The 16,222-nt window shown below is 42.5% G+C and overlaps 1 pseudogene; it reads left to right on the top strand.

Moving 5' to 3' along the window:
* Nucleotides 1-275: 275 nt before the first annotated feature.
* On the top strand, nt 276-14,194 carry LOC136475480 (mitogen-activated protein kinase kinase 9-like; annotated as a pseudogene).
* Nucleotides 14,195-16,222: the final 2,028 nt, after the last annotated feature.

Here is a 16,222-nt window from a genome sequence, read left to right as displayed (position 1 = left end):
TCTGAAGGTGAACGGTTCACGGATCCACATTAATCTCTCTTATAGCCTCGATCGCATTTAACATAACCTCTCTCTCCTGCGTTGCTATTGGATACTCCAAACAATACTACCGTGGTAAGCATTTGAGCTGGATAGCGGATGTGGCATTAGTTTTGCTTGAAATGATCAAATCTTGGACTCTTGGTGCTCAATCGTGCAGACTTCCGTAGTTCCGCCTGTTATATAAACAAAACAGCCCTTGCTTCCACTAAACACACATCGTCAAGCACTCAAAAATGGCAACGGCAAGAGAGAGAAGGCTGCCACAGCTAAACCTCACGCTCGACATGCCCTCGTGCTCCTCTCGATACCCTGCCTTGGCACCAATCGCTGCGCCGAAGCCGTCCACGTCCGTGGCACGGCACGGTGACTTCCGCCCGTCTGATTTCGAGAGAGGCTCGCTATCCTAGGCCGTGGCAATGGCGGCACCGTATACAAGGTCTCTCAACTGCGGCACGTCGGCGCTCTACGCGCTAAAGATCATTCACGGCCTCCGGTGACGTCTCGTTCCTCCTCGAGCTGATGGACGGCGGCTCGCTAGACTCTCTCGTCGTCGGTCACGGAGGCCTCCCGGAGGGAGCGGTGGCGGAGGTGGCGGCGCAGGCGTTGTCCGCTCTCGCCTACCTCCGCTCAGGCCGCGTCGTTCATCGTGACGTCAAGCCGGCGAACCTCCTAGTCAGCAGAGCTAGGCAGGTCAAGCTCGCGGACTTCGGCATCGCCAGTGTCGTCTCCCGAGCCGGCGAACACTGCGCCGCCTACAAGGGCACGCCGGCATACATGAGCCCCGAGCGCTTCGACACGGAGCGGCTGCAGGACGGCCACGCGCACCAGTACAGAACAAGCTGTACATCCGGTTGGAAAATCTCTTCAGTCCTGGTTTTTCAACCAGGAGCACGAATCCAGGACTAAAGGATCTCTTCTTTAGTCCTGGCACATTTAGTCTCGGTTGGTAATACCAACCGGTGTTAAAGAGGCCTCTCGGCAAATCGGGACTAAAGTTTTTTTTGTTTCTATTTTTAATTGACGATTCATTTTGGTTTTTGAATAGGTTTTCGAATACGCATTCTACACTGCTAATAATATACGTATTCTACACGCTTATAATGTTCGAACATTTTGTATAAACTAAAGTATGAAACTAACGTATATATTACATGCATATACATATATTATATGTTATTTTATGTACATATAATATGTATATATATATTACAAATAAAGCATGCATTGTATATTCTATCATATCTTTGGGATAACAAATTCACTCTATCTGGTTTGGCTTCCATGTTTCGTTCATGTTATTGTAGAACTCGTCGGCGGGGTTTGACCTGGTCATTAAGAAATCCTGCTACGGTCTCTTGAATTACTTTCAGTTGGTCATATCGTATGACTTTTTCTTTCAACCATAGAGTCTTCAATAAAAGTTAAAGAAAAAGTATTGTGTGTTGGTCACGTGATTACTTATATATGAGCAATAAAAGAAATTATGAATATATGAATATATTTATATAACGTACTTTAAGGATCTCTTCAGGAGTTCTTTTTGAGTACGTCATGATGAACTCGCAAACATAGTATCCGCAGTAGTTGGTCCCCTGTTCTTGCATCAGAACTCACTTTTATGAGAAAAAAGATCCGATGAATTGAAAACATGCATCGTGTTAATTGAATTATATATATAAATATAGCTAGTACTTACTTTGTGTGCGATTACATCCAGTGACGTTTTGCAATGTTTCATGTGGTGTTTCTCAATGAAACTTTTTCAAACACTGCTCCCAATAAAATAAAAAATTAATTTGACCTTTAATAATTGTTGCAGTTAAGAGATCGAGGTATATATAGTTGCTAGAGAGACCAAATTACCCTGGGATAATATCTATCATATATTGGTACTCTGTTTGCTCTTTTCTTAACAAGTCTAAGACGCTCAACCGACTATTGGTCATATCGATGACCATCAATATCCAGTGATTGTTGCATATGTTTTTATACATAAATATGATCGACATTAACTAGAGTCAACATATATATATGGGAGATAGCTTAGCTAGTAAGCAAATAATTGAACAAATATTCATATGATCGACATTAATTATTTAACACTCACTTGAAGTTGTAGGAGAAGAGTATGTGCTTGTTTTGTTGGTTCACTAAGAATCTCATGAGATTTTTCGCGAGTTCAGCTTTTCATTCAGGCGGGGGATTAGGGTGTTTAAATACGACATTTGGATCAACGAAACCAACATCATTATCCTTTCTCTTTCTGAGTTCTGTCATCTCATATCTGCATATATAAAAATATAGTGTAAGGATATATAATTTATATATATACATATAGCTTTATATATATACACTTTAATAGTAGAAAATAATCGCACTTACAGACAATAGCAGATAATGAGACTTTTGTCAAGAGAGTCCAGGTGGCATAGTTGGTGTAATTCTAAAAACTCGACATATATAACGTCATCGCCATGGAAGTAATGTTGGTTTCTAACTCTGACAGAAACAAAGGTCGTCTCTCCCCATTCACACGTCGTCATGTACCACTTGTTTAGCAGGTACATTTGCGTACCCAGTTCATCTAAGACCTCAGGGTTATATAGACTCTTTCCATGTTTAAATTTCTTCCAAGGATCTACTTTTAGAGCAGATGGTCCTTCAGCGAGCACTTGGGCAAGGTCCAAACCAGTATCCTCGTAAAACCGAACCAGGTCCTCAAAAGCGATGTCCAGTAAGTCTAAGTTTGAACCATATTCATTACGAATGACAAGAGGGAGGCTGATTGTTGCGATTGTTGTCCGAGTTGTGCAACATCTTTCCCTGCTCTAGTCTTTTTCTATGCTGTCTCAAATGACTTGGTGAGAGAGCGGTCATAGTCCGATTTTGGCAGGGTCTTTCGAGATTCCCGCTTTTTCTGGTTCACCTTCTTTCTTAGAAGATCTAGAGGTAGGTAGAAGTACGGTTTCTCTGGGTTCTCCCTCGCTTCTCGTTGCTTTCTTACTTTTTTGAAGAAACTGTTCATATATTTTTGTACTACAGCATTTAATTCCTTTTCACTTTTCTCGTAAGATAGTTTTTGGGGAATAACTGGATTAGAGGAGGCTTTCTTCTTTACCGGCTGGTGGGCCAACGGCTTCGTTTACGGGGCGGACCTCTTAGGAGCTGGCTACTTCTTGGTCATCAAGGGAGGCGGGGCAACCGTTGGATACCTCCTTGGAGGCGTTGGAGACCTCCTTGGAGGTGGCGGCGGTGGCGGCGTTACATAATCATTGCCCGAAGCACTATGATGATCTGGAGATTGAATAATTGGACTTAGGTTAATGGAGGCCCTGCTGTGTGATTACAAAAAAATAATTAGGTATAAAAAATTATTATTATTAATCATGCATGTCAATAGAAAATTAGTGAAAAAATTGTTTCGTTCACTTTTGTCCGCATCTATTGTCTGGCAGTTGAGGAAGCGGCGGTGGACTAGAGACCCCTGGAATAACGATGTAGCACTTGCGCCATAGTATAAATGTCTTCTCTGCTTCTCCTAGAGTCTTCTCCCCATCACCTCCTAGAATGTCAAGAGCCAGATCACTAAAATCTTTGTTAACTCTATCCACTAAGACGTTAACATATCCAGGTGGTATTATTGCCCTATGGATTCTTAGTGTCTTGGTAGGATCTAGAGGAGAAAAAACACCAAGAGCCACCATGATTGTGGCATTCTCTTTTGGAATATGTAGCTCATATGATGTAAATGGTGCAGTGATGTCATCCATGAGGAAACGTAGCATTGTGTTATCTTGATTTGGCAACTCCGTGGAAGCGCAACTGCTTTTCAACTGATCAGGGGGCTAATATTAATGTTAATTCCTGGATCTGATGCTTGCCTTTGGGCGCTCATTGCTATTTGCATTTGCTTTATGATTTCCTCCTGCATTCTAGCTTGCATGTCTTTTTCGTGCTCCTGTGCTTGAAGCAACGCCTTCCGTGACTCACGAACATATTCCTCCAACCTGCTGATCCGCGCTACTTCCTCATCCTTTCTTCTCTGCTGGCTTCTGTAGGTATCTCTATCGTTAGGGAAACCATGCTCCCAAGAAATGTTCTATCATAAACCTCTCGTTTGGCCACTGTGTTCAGCAGTCCCGATGTCATACGTCAGTTCATTCTTCTCTCTATTGGGCCTGAACGCACCAATAGCTTTAGCTTGTAGAGCATAAGAAAATCTTTGTGTTGCTCTTTCGAATTTTGGGCCATTGAAAGGTCCTTGTTGGTTTTGGTAATTGAGTGACAACCTAGGTGGACTAATTGTGTTTATGTGAGATACATAGGTGATTAGTCCATAGGTACATGTGTGTGAGCAACATATGCCATGAAGGTGAAAATGGCTTGGAGATGTTGCAAAGCTCACACATGTGATGATGAAGGAGCTTAAATGCACATGAGACATGACATTGAGTCATGTGATCAAGGTGGAGAAGATCAAGACAAGACTTGGCTTGATGGACCGGTTGCAAGCGTGAAGGGCAAGTCGAAGGCTTTGGAGTGATGGACCGCGTGGCGGTGAAGCTTGAGCAAGACTTGGCGCCGATGGACGATGGCAACGGTGAAGAGCAAGTAGAGTCAAGATCGATGAACCAATATGATCATGTGATGATATGAAGTGGATCATATCATTGTTGATCGTGTTGGTGCATGTGTTGCATCGACATTGAAGGAGATGGAATGGAATGCGCAAGGCAAAGGTATAACCTAGGGCATTTCATTTCACCGGTCATAGGTGTGTAGAGAAGTTTATGACCGGGTTTAGGATAGATGGCCGTACTATCAAGAGGGGCAAACTTGTTTGCATATCGGTCATCTAGTGCTACTCGAGTGATCTAACTTTGCATTGTCGCTAGGATCAAGTGGCGTGGCAAGTTGAGTGGCTAACATCCTTTGGGAAATGATTGTGAAAAGCTAACACACATGCACATGATGATGTACACTTGGTGGTGTTAGCACATTTACAAAGGAGGTGGTGTTTGCAGCGTTGAGATGGGTTTGGGTCCCTCTCTCCCTCCCGCCGAGCTTGCTCGGCGAGATTCGGCGCTTTCGAGAAAATGGAATGCCTATTTTCTATTATGCCGGATGCAAATTCTTGTGGTTGGCACATTGGACCAAGGGTGAAGAAGATAGAGGAGAAAGGAATTCGGTCTCACTGTTTAACAGTGACCGGACGCTGAGTCCGAAACGACCGGACGCTGAAGTGGTGCGTCCGGTCAGACTGTCGGTCGGCACAGTGCTTAGGGTTAAGCACCGGACGCTGGGTTGTGTCCGGTCGAGTTGACCAGACGCGTCCGGTCATGCTCGGGAGCTTACTGGAAACGACCGGACGCTGAGGGTCCAGCGTCCGGTCAGTTGAAGTGCTGCGTCCAGTCGGCAGACGACCGTTGGGATCGGAAGATGACCGTTGAACACAGGGGACACGTGGCGAGTATCGCGTGACCAGACGCTGAGGTCCAGCGTCCGGTTGATCGGACCAAAGCGTCCGGTCGGCCCGAGTTTTGCCCAGTGAAGGGGTAACGGCTCTATTTGCCCATGAGGTTATAAATAGAGGCCATGGCCGGCCTTGGGCCGGCAGCTGAGCACACTAGAGCCTTGGTGGCTTGTGTAGTAGTGCTTGGGAGCCCTCCATCTCACACATACATGATAGTGTTCATCCGATAGTGAGAGAGCGATTCTAGTGCGATTGCATCGTGAGGTTGCATCGAGTGGCACTAGGTGATCGTGTTGCAAGCCGGTGGTGCTTGTTACTCTTGGAGGTTGCCACCTCCTAGACGGCTTGGTGGTGGTCTCCATCAAAGCCCGTAAGAAGATTGTGCGGAGCTCCGGAGAAGAGCTTGTAAGGGGTACTTGTGCTCGCCCCGCGGGAGCTGCGAAGAGCAACTCTAGTAAAGCGTGTCATTGAGCTACCCTCACTCAAGGGGTAGGTTCTTGCGGCGCCCGACGTGCGGGCTTAGCGGGTGATGCTAATTAGCCGCCGAACCACCAAGTGAGCGGTCGACACAACGGGGACTAGCGTGTTGGCAAACACGTGAACCTCGGGAGAAAAATCATCGTGTCAACCTTATTCTTCCCGTTGGTTTGCATCCCCATTACACAAGCTTGCAATTACTTTTATACATATTAAGCTTGTGTAGTTGCTCTTGTAATTAGATAGCTTGTGTAGCTTGCTAATTACCTTCTTGCTTGTGTAGCATAGAAGTAGCTCCCTTGCATGGCTAATTTGGTTTTAGTAACCTTGTTAGTCACATTGCTTAGTTTGTGTAGCTAAGTATTTGCGCTCTCTAATTAGGCATTGGTTGCCTTGTTATTGAGCATTGCTAGTGAGCTTAGTTAGCTTTGTGCTTTTGCTTACTAGCATGTGTAGGAGCTCCCTTGTCGCTTAAAGTACTAGTGGCATAGGTTTGTGTAACCTTGCTCCTAGAATTGTTTAGGAGAGCTCTAACTAGCCCGGCACCTTTGTTGCATAATTGTTATCTTTGCAAGGTGCTAGTGAACATTTATAGTGGGGTATAGTCTTGGCTAGACCGATAGTTTTAATTCCGCATTTGTATCGGTTAGCCGACGCGATTAAGTTTTAGAAAAGACTATTTACCCCCCTCTAGTCGCCATCTCGACCCTTCAGCCATGAACCAGCTTTTCGATCTTTAGGTCCAATCTTCTCCCATGAGCGAAAAACCAATTCTTCACGCGTTTGGGCCAATTGAGTGATTCTGGTGTGATACCCTTGGCAAGAATGTTCGCTTCTATTTTTTCCCTCTTGGGAATGGTAGTCGCGTAGCCACCTGATCCTATGCCATAGTGGTATACCTTCTGTTGAGCATTCTCTTAGTTCCTTCTCACCCGTTCCTCACTCTCTTCCAATGTCTTGTACTGTACAAAATCATTTCAGTAGGGCCTTAACTTCGCGAGCGGGCCCCTAGTATTGAAATTGTGCGTTAGGTTTTTCTTGACGTATTTCATGTATAGGGATTTCTTTCAAGTCTGGAGTTATGTGGCCATCTTCTTCATAGCCCACTTTCGAACTAGCTCCTTCAATTCATCATCGTTGATATCATCATAATCATCCGCTTGCAACGTGAAATGTTGAAGGATATCATCTCAAATTAAATTCTTATCAAGATCAGAGACAAAACTAACATGAGGCTCGTTGATCTTTTGCTTCCATTCATGGACACTAATCAGAAATCTGTCCCTTACAAGGTACCCACAGTATTGCACGAATTTCCTTGCATGTGGACCAAGTGGTTCGCTTGTCTCGATATTGAATTCCGATATTATGTAGCGCCCCTCCAATGGCTTTTTCGGGCCTTGAATATTTTTGCTTTTCGCCGTTGTGGTCATTGATCCAGAGGGCTACGTATAAAAAAGAATAAATAAATATCATGTGTACACATAACAGATGATAGATATTCAAATATATATATAAATATATATACCTCGCCAGTATTTTCTTGCACAATATTTTCTTGCTTATTTTCAAGAGCCAGGTATTGACTTCCGTCATCTACATCCTGCTGGTCACCATCGGCAAATTGAGTGTCGGTGTTGATAATATCCATCATTTCTTCATCCATGTTGTCTCTCGGGTCAGCCATCTAGCTTTTACACCACTAGATATATCTATAAAAAATAAAAACCATATATCTATAAAATAGATCGAGTCATGTGCTTAAAATTAATTAAATAACTACACTCAAAATTCAAGTCTCCAAAGCATAACTTTGATTTCTTATTTTCTAGAAATATTTATTGGCAAGTGATATATATAACAAATTTATATATATAACAATATAAATTTAAAACTCTCTAATATGTATAACAAATTTATCTATATTACAATATAAATTTATAACTCTCTAATATAGATGTATAACAAATTTATATATATATAAAAATACAAATTTATAACTTTCTAATATATATATATAACAATACAAATTTATAACTCTCTAATATAGATGTATAACAAATATATATATAAAAATATAAATTTATAACTTTCTAATATATATATATATATATATATATAACAATACAAATTTATAACTCTCTAATATATATATATATAACAAATTTATATATATCAATACACAGTACGGGCCGGAGGTGTTGGTGGCGTAAGGGGCGGCTGGCGTTGGGGCGGCCGGCCGGCCGTCGCGGAGGAGGCGCACGGCGAGGTTCTACGGCGGCGTTGGTGGCGCGCGGGCGGCCGGTGTTGGGGCGGCCGGCCAGCCATCGCGGAGGAGGCGCACGGGGTTCTGCGGCGGCAAGAGCCGCGTGGCATCGAAGAGGTGGCCACGGGCGACGGTGACGAGGGCGACGGCGGCGGCAGTGGCGATGGACGATGAAGACGAACAGTGAGGAGGAAGAAGAAATGGCCACCTTATATAGGGGAGGGACATTTAGTCCCGGCTCCTGTAAACGCCTGGGACGAAAAGACCTTTAGTTCTGGCTGGTAATACCAGCCGAGACTAAATGTATTATCTTTAGTCCCGGCTGGTATTACGAGTCGGGACTAAAGGTGTATTTTGGCGGGCCGTAAAAAATGCAGCCCACATTTAGTCCCGGGTGGTAGATCTACCTAGGACTAAAGTTGGACTGCAGTTTCACTTCCCACCCGTTTCAAGCTCCATTTGTTTTTTTTATATTTTTTCTATAAAATGTTAAAGTCTTGTTAATTGTATAGTAAATTAAATACCAGGCATAAAATTGTTTTAAAAGAATATGGATTTACTTTTGCTTTATTGCACACAGGAAAATTGTGTGACCTAAAGTTTTGTGTTTTTTCTTATAAATATTGAAACATAATGTAATTAATAATTACTATTTTGTTAATGCAAAAATGTAGTGTTTAATTTAAACCATTAAAACTTTTGTTTTCGATTGAAAATTTGTTTTCACATCATTTTAACATAAATCTTTTCATTTTTCATCACTCATTGTCCAAAAAGCGACATGGAAATTCCACCATCAAACATAAATTTAATCTGAACATAGAAAAAAAAGAAACACCTAATAAACATCTCTGAATTCACAATTATTACATAATACCTCTAATACACACTATTAAACATCACTATATATATCAAACGGGCACAGTAGTGAACTTCTTCTTACGTATATTCCTTGGTTATGATTGCACCGTAACCATAGAGTGTCCTCATCATTTAGCTGAATGCTTGGGTGTTTGTTCACTGTGAAGGATGGAATTCGGTCATCCTTTTCATAATCTTCTGATATGTCTGACTTGTCTACAATTCCGACAATGTTTCTTTTTCTTGAAAGAACTATGTGGCGCTTTGGCTCATTGATTGGGTCGTTGTTGTTTTTCTCTCTCTTCGGTTTTGTAGACATGTCCTTGATATAGAACACCTGATTCATATCCTTAGCAAGGACGAACGGTTCATCTTTGTACCCAATATAATTGAGGTCCATGGTTGTCATTCCATACTGGTTGTCGACTGCTACCCCGTCTCCAGTTGCCTTTACCCATTGGCACTTGAACAAAGGTACCTTAAAAATAGGTGCATAGTTTAGTTTCTATATCTCCTCTATGTGGCCATAATATGTTTGCTTATTTTCATTAGGGTCAGTGGCATCTATGCGGACACCACTGTTTTGGTTGGTGCTCCTTTTATCTTGGGCTACTATGTAAAATATATTCTCATTTATCTCGTACCCTTTGTATGTGAGGATATGCCACGATGACTGCCTAGCTAATAAATACAGTTGCTCATCAATACTCTCATCACCCTGACATTCTTTTCGCAACCAGTCGCTAAAAGTTTCCATGTGCTGACGCGTAATCCAAGCTTAAGACTTCTCTAAAAACTCGGATCGGAGCAACTCTTTATATGTCTCGATATACGGATCCACCAAGGAGGAGTTTTGCAGAACTGTGTAGTGTGCTTTATTAAAATAATTGTCCTGCATATCAATATATGGTTTCTTTCCTAGTGTCTCCTTTCCACTTAGTCTCCTCTTGTGTCGTGATTCAGGAACACCAATTGGGTCAAGGTCGGGAATAAAGTCAACATAAAACTCAATAACCTCCTCTGTTCTATAGCCCTTAGCGATGCTTCCTTCTGGCCGAGCACGATTGTGAATATATTTTTTAGGACTCTCATGAACCTCTCAAAGGGGAACATGTTGTGCAGAAACACAGGACCGAGAATGTTAATCTCCTTGACCAGGTGAACTAGGAGGTGTGTCATGATATTAAAGAAGGAAGGAGGGAACATCAACTCAAAGCTGACAATACATTGAACCACATCATTCTGTAGTTTAGCTAGATCCATTGGATCGATTGCCTTATGAGAAATTGCATTGAGGAATGCACATAGATTCACGGTGGCTAGACATATATTTGAAGGTAGAATTCCTCTTAATGCAACTAGAAGCAACTGCGTCATGAGCACGTGGTAGTCATGGGAGTTTAAGTTTAGGAATTTCTTCTCTGGCACATTTATTATACCCTTTATATTCGAGGAGAATCCAGATGGTACCTTGATGCTTGCTAGGCATTCAAACATGCTTTCCTTCTCTTCTTTGTTAAGAGTGTAGCTAGCAGGACTTAAGTAATGACGTCCATCATCTGTCTTCTCTGGATGCAGGTTGTCTCGTTCTTTCAAACACCGTAGGTCCTGTCGTGCTTGAAATGTGTCCTTAGGCTTCACATACACACCCATGAAGCCTAGCAGGCTCATGTAAAGATTCTTCGTCAGGTGCATCACGTCGATCGCGCTATGGACCTCTAGGACTTGCCAATAGGGTAGCTTCCAAAATATGGACTTCTTCTTCCACATGGGTGCGTGACCGTCGACGTCGTTTGGAACAGGTTCGCTGCCATGTGCCTTTCCAAATACTACTTTCACATCCTTGATCATATTAAGTACATCCTCACCAGTTCGTTTGCCCGACTTGGTTTGGTGGTCTGCCTTATCTTTAAAATGCTTGCCTTTCTTTCTTAGGGGATGATTCATAGGAAGAAATCGACGATGGCCAAGGTACACGACCTTTCGATATTTTTTCAAGAATATACCTTTAATGTCATCGAAATAGTGCGTGCATACATTATATCCCTTGTTTGATTGTCCTGAAAGAGTACTTAGAGCAAGTCAATCATTGATTATTATGAACAACAATGCTCGCAGGTCAAAGTGCTCATCCCACACACGTACACCTAGTCTGTTCCACAAAAGTAGAAGTTCTTCAACTAGTGGCCTCAGGTACACATCGATGTCGTTGCCAGGTTGTCTTGGGCCTTGGTTGAGCACTGGCATCATAATAAATTTACGCTTCATGCATAACCACGGAGGAATGTTGTAGATACATAGAGTAACAGAGCAAGTGCTATGACTACTGCTCTGCTCTCCGAAAGAATTCATACCATCCGTACTTAAAGCAAACCTTAAGTTTTTTGCGTCATTTGCAAACTCCGAGAATTCTCTATCGATTGCTCTCCACTGGGACCCATCAGCAGGGTGTCTCAACATATTATCTACCTTACGGTCTTCTTTGTGCCATCGCAATAACTTTGTATGGTCTTTGTTTCTTAACAGATGTTTCAAGCGTGGTATTATAGGAGCATACCATATAATCTTGGTAGAGATTTTTTTCATGGGACGTTCGCCCTCAATATCACCAAGGTCATCTCGTCTGAGCTTATACCGCGATGCATGACATACCGGACATGCATCCAACTTCTCAAACTCCTCGCCATGGTAGAGGATGCAGTCATTAGGACATGCATGTATCTTCTAGATTTCTAATCCTAAAGGGCAGACTACTTGTTTTGCTTCATACGTAGTGGTGGGCAATTCGTTATCCTTCGGAAGCATCTTCTTTTGGATTTTCAGTAACTCTCCAAATCCCTTGTTAGATACACCATTCTTTGCCTTCCATTGCAGTAATTCCAGTGTGGTACCCAACTTTTTTTTGCCCCGCATCACAAGTTGGGTATAGCAATTTCTTGTGATCCTCTAGCATGCACTCGAACTTGATCTTCTCCTTTTCACTTTCGCATTCTCTTTGTGCATCGCGAATGGTCTAACCAAGATCATCAGCGGGCTCATCTTCTGCCCCTACCTCTTCTTTAGCTTCTTCCATTGCAGTATCATTGAAGGCACCATATTCAGCAATAATGTCATCATCGTCTTATTGTTCTTCTTCACCTTCTTCCATTACAACCCCTGTTTCTTCATGCTTCGTCCAACAAATATAGTTTGGTATGAAACCCGACTTTAACAAGTGTGAATGAAGACTCCTTGAGCTAGCATATTCCATTAAATTCTTACATATGACACATGTGCAGCACATGAAACCATCGCGTTTGTTTACCTCGGCCACACGTAAGAAAGAATGCACGCTCTCAATGAACTCTTGGGAGCGGCGATCAGCATTGTACATCTAATGCTGGCTCATCTGTATTACATGACATACATACCATATTAAAACCTATAACATAATTAGTTAATTATACGATATGCATGTCACCACACAAAGAATTAATTTATGAAAGTCTCGCTACAATGTAGACAATCCCAACTACCACTAAAAAAACTAAAGCTAAAATGCACTTCAGCAGCATAAGGATTTCGCGACCAATCCCAACTAAAACAGACAGATCATGCGTTTGTTCAACATCTATGGACTTCTTCCGCAGGATCACTGCCTCATCAGCCGCCATAGCCGCCTGTGCAAAAGAGTTTTGCACGTGTTCAACATACTCTTCCTCCCAGTACCAGCCTAAACATCCAGTGCCATCCCACTAAAATTAAAACAAAAAATTAAAACTTTAATCACAATCATCATGAAAATAAGTATAAATTAACCATAATAATCAAATACGACAAAATAACTCACATTACGATCCGGACACTTGTAGAAGATACGGCCTTTGTTGAGACACTCCTTCCTCACCCGATACTCTATCATAATCTTTTCCTCACACTTGCCGCATGCAATGAGAGGGAGGTCCGGCCTCAGTCGCTTTAGAACCCGATGAGAGACCAAGGACCCGAAAATAATTGTTATCTACTCTCTATACTCATTTTTAATATAATATAAATTTCTCATTTTATAAACAAATAAAATTAAAAAAACTCTAAAATTCTCTATATCTCTAAACCATGAAGTGTGCTATGCATGCTAGAAATGAAAGCTAAATACTAGTTTTGAATAACTACTTTAACCTTCCTTCATCCAAATATACAAACTTTAAAGTGATTTTAAGCTTAAATGGCTTACAAATAAAAAAAATCTACCATAAAAAACCACATATATCTAATTCACAAAATGAGATATGATATTAGTGAAACATGAGAGTATAAAGTTGATAACCTTTACAACCGAAGAATCGATGGAGGAATCGAAGAAATCTTGTGATTACTGGCGATGAAGCAAGAACACTAAGCTCGAAGTGGCTCAGGCTCGGAGAGGAAGAAGGAGTATATAGGAGGGGATCTTTAGTCCCGGTTGAAGACAACAACCGGGAATAAAGGTCCCTTTCTAGTCTCGGACGGAGTCTCCAGCCAGAAGTAGACTTTTACTCCCGGTTGGAGAAACCAACCGAGAGTAAAAATTAACCTTTAGTCCTGGTTGGTAGCTCTAATCGGGACTAAAGATCCCCTGCAGCAAAAGTCTGCTGCAGTAACCGTTAGGAGACCTTTAGTCCTGGTTGGAGCTACCAACCGGGACTAAAAATTTCTCTAGTTCCGAACGAGAAAAATACCGGAACTAAAGCCAAATTTCGAAGTGGATCAAAAGTCGTTTCTCTCGTGGCGGACCGAGCCGACCCCTATGCCGCCGACGTGTGGAGCCTCGGGGTGACCATCATGGAGCTAGCCATGGGGCGGTACCGCTGTTTCCGCCAGGGCAGACGCCAAGCTGGCCTGCTCTCATGTGGGTCATCTGCTTCGGCGAGCCGCCTACCCTGCCGGACGGCGCAGCGTCGCCGGAGCTCAGGGGTTTCGTGGCCGCGTGCTTGCAAAAGGACCACCGCAAGAGGGCGACTGTCGTGGAGCTTCTCGCGCACCCTTTCGTCGCCGGGAGGGACATGGCGACGTCGAGACGTGCTCGCCGCGAGGTCATTGAGCTTCGGTGTTCATAACAACGTCGAAAAAAAAAAAGATTTGAGGGATGGTTCTATGGAGCAACAGCTGGGGGGATGAAAACAGTGAGTCCGTTAACATGAGAAACATGGGTACTCTAGTCACGCCTATTGCGGCTTTTCATCCAGAAATTGGTCTGGTGCAGGGGGGAAACATTGCATAATTCCCAGATCTTTCTAAGGATCGGCTGATGGCTAATCAGCAAACAAAAGTAGGGGGAGACGAGGGTTCTGTGGAAATGCCTGTCAATGTTGCTGATGGGGATAATACCTTGAGATCCGATAATGAGCGACAAATCGTTGTGCATGGTCTGGATGGGAGCTACCTTATGTACAAGAACAAATGGCCAAAATTGACCCTTCCTTCGGAGGCAATAGAGACTGATCCAACTGAGGCTTTAACCCAAGAAGAGTCACTGATTTCGGGGGCCAACAAAGGTGGGGGTCTGGACAGTTCTGACATCAGTAAAGGGGTTTCACATCATTTTGATGTTTTTGAAGCCGAAGATATGATGGACTCTCAGTCAGTGCTCAGTAAGGACTCGGATCTGAAAAGGAAACTGCTGGGTGGCAATTGTCTAAGTCTAAGAAGAAGAGGAAGGGTACCAGGAAGCAAGTTATGGTGGCTACAAGAACTAGCAGTAGGGTCCCTAGGGACGGGATTCCGATTGCTACCAAAGCTGCTAACAGGATCAAAGCCTTGAACGACACAGCAGGTACTTCTTCTAAGAACCCTTTTACGATTTTAAATAATACCTCTAATGATGCTCCGGGAAAAGTCATTATTGATTTAGATATAGAAGTAGAGGATCTAGAGGAACAATTAGATGTTTTCAGGGTTGAGGAGAATGCTAGGGCAGCTATTGCTGAAGCTAATTACAAAAGTTTTCTTGAGAAACAAAAATTTAGGGATGCCCCTCAAAATGATGAACAGTTAGCTGATTTGACCATGGAGGTCATTTCCAATATTCAAAGGAATCATTCTCAGTCCTCTCTTAGGGGTGAGAGTAGTGACAGAGATGTGGACGATAAAAATGATACCTCTGCTATTCAAATTTCTCAATGAGGATTCTTTTTTGGAATGTTAGAGGTTTGGGGAAATCTTACAGAAGGAATCTAGTCAAAGAACATATTCTACAAGAGGAGTTGGATATTGTTGCTCTGCAGGAAACCATCAAGCAGGACTTCGAAGATTGGGAGCTGAGAGAGATGGCTCGTAACAAGGATTTTAGCTGGCATTGGACTCCTGCTAGGGGTCACTCAGGGGGTATGATTTTGAGCATTTGTAATGATGATATTGAAATTGAACTTGTTGAGATGACTAGCTACTTTCTGGCTGCTCAGATTAGAATTAGATCATCAAACTTCAGGTTTTGGGTCATCAATGTATATGAGCTTGCTCAACACGAGAATTCTGGAGATTTTTTGCAGGAGCTGGCTGATTTCTACGATAAGGAGTCTTTACCCATCTTATTGGGTGATGACTTCAATCTAATTAGGAATGATAAAGAGAGAAATGTTGGTCAAGGGAACCAGAGATTGATGGCTCTATTCAATGACTTCATTGGGAGATTTCAACTCAGGGAGATCTTTGTTTCCGGTGTTAAATTCACATGGTCTAATAAACAAAAACAGCCTATCCTAGTGAAACTAGACAGAATTTTAGCAACAGATGATTGGAGGACAAATTCCCTAAGTGCTCTACATGGTCAAAAGCCAGGGTGGGCTCTGACCACTGCCCTCTGATTTTGGATTCTGGGGATCAGGGGAATCCCAGACCAAAATACTTCTTCTTCCAAGAACAATGGCTCCACAAGGAAGGGTTTTAAGGTATGGTTTCTGATAAATGGAAGGATTTCAGAGCTAAGTTCAAAGATCAGACATATTCTTTGGACATTTAAAATGGATGCCTTCAAGCTCTTAGAAAGTATTTGAGAGGTTGGCACTTGAATCTGATTGGTACTCAAAGGGAGAACAAATTATGCATAACTAAGAGAATTCAGGAGATTGATCTGTTGGCTGAAAGTA

Source organism: Miscanthus floridulus, chromosome 1, assembly GCF_019320115.1.
Source record: "Miscanthus floridulus cultivar M001 chromosome 1, ASM1932011v1, whole genome shotgun sequence".
Classification (NCBI taxonomy): Eukaryota; Viridiplantae; Streptophyta; class Magnoliopsida; order Poales; family Poaceae; genus Miscanthus; species Miscanthus floridulus.
The sequence above is the reverse complement of the archived record's forward strand: the minus strand, read 5'-3'. Positions and strand labels throughout refer to the sequence as shown.